Below are 5,491 nucleotides of genomic sequence, written 5' to 3'. Positions count from 1 at the left end.
GGAAGGGTCTTCCTATAGCCAGAACAACAACAACTTACAGTTAACACATCTCATCATTTGGGCTAAGAACATAGGCCTAAAGGATCTCGCACTCAAGCGAATAAGTAAGGAAGAAGAAGAAGGTAATAGGACTTTTCTAAAGCCTATACAATCACACGTGCGAGGAGAAGGAAGTTGTCCCTGCTATTATAATATCCCTCCCATTACAGACATACAAGCTCGTTGGTTGATGAAGAAAAGGAAGGGATCATCATAAGGGAAGGGTCTTATCAAAGGCATGTATTCTAGAGCAATTATAACAAGACTTACCAACAGTTGAAATAAGAACGAAGTGCTGGAAAAAGGAAGACGAAGTGCCAGAAGAAGTATCAGGGGACAAAGTGCAGAAAGGAGGAAGGACTTGACTTGTGCTTGGAGGATATTCTTGTCTAGGGTCTAGGGTTTGGTATTGATCAATAAGAAGCTTCAAGAAGAGAATCTTACTAAAGGGTTTTCCTCTCAACAGAAGAGAGGTTTTGGCCTTGGTAGAGAGCCAACATCTTGTGTTCTTGTTCTTATGTTTTTGGTAGCAGTTTGATGAAGTACACACACATTCATTAATAAGAGGAAGAATATTAAGCTAACAAGGAAAATTGAAAATATTCCACAAATTGTTATCAAGTCAAGAAGAATCACACCACACCTACTTGCCCTAGATTCTTCAACACTCCTGTCACTCCTTTTCCTCAAGCAGAAGAAAAAATTCAGTCACCTACTGTAGAACCAACAGTTCAGTCTCCAGTATCTTCTAGTTCTCAAATTTCAACTCAGCAAAGTATATTTTCAAGGTACATGGAGATAAAGTTGAAAAATGAAGCTTTAAAGGCTTCAACTTACTCATAATTTTGGAAGCAGACAACGAAAACACAACATAGATTTCTCTCTACATTTGACTCAGAGAAAGGACAGTTCCAAATGGCCTTCATGGAACCTTTAGTGCCAACTCCCAAGAGTGTTGAAGACTACAAAGCCTCCATTTTCTCAATTGATACAAAGAAGATACATGAAATCGATCAAATCGATTTACACAAGCAAACAGGGGAGCTGATCTTTTCAACAATTACCAGTTCGGCCATGACTGCTTCCAAATTATAGTCATCCTTGAACAACATGCATTCTTAGTTGAATATTGAGAAGATGTCCTCATTTTCTAAAGACAACATAATCAAATCTCTAGAAGATTTGATAATAAAGCTAGGACATGACCCTGCTAATATCAAGGCAGTAGAAGAGCTTATAAAGAGAAAAGAGGTAGATATTCAAGCATTAAGAAAGCAACTGAAGCTACCATCCATGGAACATCCTCAAGCTAAATAAGTTGCTAGCATAGAAATGGAAAAGGAAAAAATATTTACAATAGTTGTTGAGCAGAATGCACAAATACAGAAAATGGAGCATGACATGGAAACACTGTTAAGAGAAAAAGAACAAGGGGAAGCAGCAGGGACATCTACATTAGGCACAAGTACAACAGTAGAGAATTTAGCAAAGGCAACATATTCAGATTCTACAAAAGAGCTTGTTAAAGCTTTGGAAGAATTATCATCAGTTAAGGCAAAGAAAGAGAAGTTATCAGCAACATTGATTCGAATGGAGGAGAATAAAAATAAAGTTGATAATGCCTGTTTAGAAGAAGTACACAAAATTTCCAGTTAATTTGACAACTCCAGAAATATGAAGATCAATCCTTCACCATCCAAATGTTGGCAAAGGCCAAAAATAGCATTTGGCATAATATAAATGCTAATATAACAGATATGTGGCCATCAATTCAAATCACTTTTGAGCAGGAAGAACTCATGCAAAGAGTTAAGACAACAATACAAAATACTAAAGCTGATTTGGAGCACAAAACGAAAGAGGCACAAAGGATTATTTAAGTTGTTAAACTCCAAGACCAAGGATGAATTAGAGAACCTAAACATTCCAGACATGAAAACAATAGTAATGGGGGTTAAAAGAGTTTTAAGAAAAAATAATTTGATGATACAACTAGAGAAAAAGTTGCAAGTCAGAAGATTCAATAGAAATTTCACACTACTGCAGGAAAAGGGTCTACCTACTCTGAGGGATTCTATTGGAAAAATGATTCCATTAGAAAACTACCAAGAAAAATTATGTAACATAGTTGTTGATTTCAAAGTTTATAAAGGCCAAAGGAGCTATTAGTGGAGAAGCATTTATAGAAGGCCTGCAGTTTGATTTAAATATTCAACATGAGATTCATCACCTTTTTGTCAATAAGCCAACTTTTGACATTTACACCAAAGTGGATGAAAGGTTTAGAAACATGATAAAATTTTCTATCCCAAATGAAGAAAGGTGGGACTAGTTGCTAGAGTTGATTGAGTAAGTACAACTGAAGCCCTGAAATTTCGGCAGCAGAGAAACAACATTTGCAGCAAAATAGCCACAGTCAACACTAGATTCCTTCAAAGCCTCAACAACGCAACAAATTTTACCAAACTTTCCTTATCTTCTTCTTCTATATCTAAAATATTTGTGTCTTTAACAAATTTATTTTGTAAATCTATTTTATTTTGAAGTCTGATTTGAGATGTAAAATTTTTCTATAAATACTTAAGTAAAAGGACTTAGAAAAGGTTGGAACTTGTATGAAGAAAGGAGCCACATTTTGATGTAAGTTGTGCATTGTACTGAAGTGATCAATTTACAATAATACAAAGAGTTTTTGTTCCAAGATTCCTGTGACAAACAATTGGTGATGTAATTTCTCATGAGAAATTGTTATTTTCTTAGCTTTCCATATGCTTTTTGTCTCTATTGTTTCAAGAAGATAAAGGGCCGAATTTTCTTAAGTTTACTCTGCTCTGGCTTGTAAACAGTATCAATGTTTTCATTCTGATGTTATGTATAGAATTCATCTCATCATGCTCTATATTTAATTGAGCTTAAATCATATTCATCCTACACACTCCGCAAATACTTTAAAAGATCTGGAAGTTTTCCTATCCTACCCTATTACAGCTGCTCTATCATTTTTGTGTTTGATCACCTAAAGACTCATGACTCCATGCTCAATGGACTTTACCTGCAATTTTCAACCAAACCTTTGAAAAACCAACCTCAGAACTCAAATAACCAGCCTAACATCTTAAAACAAAAATCTAAATAAGATAGAAAGATCCCTCTCTAACGCTGGAAGGGCTAGATCCCAGCTTTGCAAGTGGTCCTGTGGTTACCTCAGGGTCTCCCTCCACAGCCTAGGGAAATTACAGAGTGATAACAGAGAGGATTCGATTTCAACATGATAAAATAAAAACTTTTCCTCCATAAATTTTTGGAAGGTGCACCTTTGTTGCTCCACCATATCTTCTAACTTCTGAATTAAGGCGATGAGGGCATGTTGGCAGACCAACCACCTCCCCTCTCTTTCACTGCTTAATGATATGGGCCCCTTTCCACTCTCCTTATTTTTTCTTTTTGATTTTAGATTTCTTGTATATATCTTCTATTACTAAGAATTTTGCATTTTACCCATGGGCACTAGTTAATAGTTTGAATCCTGATTTCTTGGTAATTAGTTGGTCTCCCTTATTATTTTTGTTAAAACTCTTAATATTATTCCAAAGGCTATCAGTTATTTGTGCATTTGGGCATTCACATGAAAGGAAAACAAGGCCACTATAGAATTTGAGAAATTTTGGGACAACCACAACCCATTGTTTATCAACCTTTGATTTTTATGGTTTGAATATTGTAACTTGTTCGAATGCATGAACTATATGTATTAACCTATTATTGAGGACTTGTTGTAATAAATTATACATATTATGCTGATTGGGTTTCCCTTTCGGGATATCCCTAGCAACCTTGGTCTAAGTATTATTAGTCGCATATTATTGTTAATAACTGCATAACCTAGTGCATGAATTATTCTTTGGGGATATTGATTGATCATTTCAATGAACAATGTAAATGTTACAATAAACCAAGCTGTGACTTTAGACTTATGGGTTGAATTGTCTAGAATTTTTTATATGTGTATCTCGAGGTCGGGTAATGATTATAGGAGGCTTATCAATGTCGGCGTTAACACTCTAATAATCGATCACTGCCACTTGCAGTTATATGATGGATGAGGATGCTTGAACCTGTCACGATTGTAACTCATCTTGAATGCATGATTAGTTAGGGTTTATGAGGGTTAATCCATCTTTGGATCCATCATTATCTTCTAGTTTTTCCACTTTTGAAGGGGTAGGTAAAGGGTTTCTAGGGTTTTTCAAGTTGCATGGTTAGCCTATTACTGTCAAACCTGGTTTGACTATAGGTTACACTTATTCATGTCTCGAGTGACCTGGATCTAAATGAAAGACATTGATTTGTTGGAAGCATATGATGACTATGCTAAGGTTTTTTAGGCATTAGGTTGGTTTGAACTCTTTAATTTGTTTAAGGTCTATAACTAGCCGATTGCTGAGACATTCACTACTTCTTTTAATGACTGTAAGGTTAAAGTAGGAGATGTTGAGTTTATGGCGGATGTCAAGTTCATTGCACAAGCCTCCCGCTTGCCATTGGAGGGTGAAGTTTAGTCGAAGAATAAAAGGTTCAAGGACATTCCATGGAGGAAACTTTTGGCAAGGAGGGGATACACTTATGACATTAAAGGTATGCCTACTTCCTATTTAAAACCCAAGTGGCAAAACATGATGTTGTTTCTACAGAGTTATATCACCTGTGAAGGCTGATATAGCCTTGTCTTTCTATATCATATCAGATTATTAATGGTCTTTTTGTGGTATCTGTTAGCTCTGCTATTACTTTTAGCATTTGGAGGTCAAATGCAGGCCTGATCGGGTTGTTTATGATCAAAAAGGGATTTGATGCAGTTATTCCGCCCATTCCCCCTCACTCTGTCGATGCTCTTATAAACTCCCCTACCTCCGTTTTGCCTCCAAAGCCCTGTACAAACTCGCTTTCCCTCAGGTCCCCGGGCGCAAAGTTAAACCCATAAGCCCCTTTTCCTTAAGCCCCGGGCGCTTAACCACGTGACCCCGCTCATATCTTTGCGCGCCTTTGTAAACCCTCCGCCGCAATCGCAGCCGTTGAACGCCCTGATCCAACGGTTCCCGCGCCGCTACAGCCTTTTTCCCACGCGTTAAACCTCATTCATCTCCCCGCCGTCCGATCGTCCATCTCTAGATCTAACGGTAGTCGCTCCTCCCGCCGCTGAAACCTACCCGCTTGTTAACCCGCGATCGCGGCGGTTTCCCGCCTGTCCCATCAGCCACGTGTCGTGCGATGTATGGGATCGCGCCCCCACTGTACGTTTACTGCCTTTTCCCGTAAGCGGTGCGAGGAAACCGCTTACCGTCGTCTCGTACAATCCCCGTGCATTAAATCCCGCATAGCTCCCACTCCCGATAGCCATCGGATCTGCCCGACCGCGATCCGATGGCCCACATTTGTCTCCGCCCATTTTCCT

Source organism: Pinus tabuliformis, chromosome 8 (assembly GCF_031772625.1).
Source record: "Pinus tabuliformis cultivar Carrire ecotype Pingquan chromosome 8, CPIR1, whole genome shotgun sequence".
NCBI lineage: Eukaryota > Viridiplantae > Streptophyta > Pinopsida > Pinales > Pinaceae > Pinus > Pinus tabuliformis.
Note: the sequence above shows the minus strand (reverse complement) of the source record.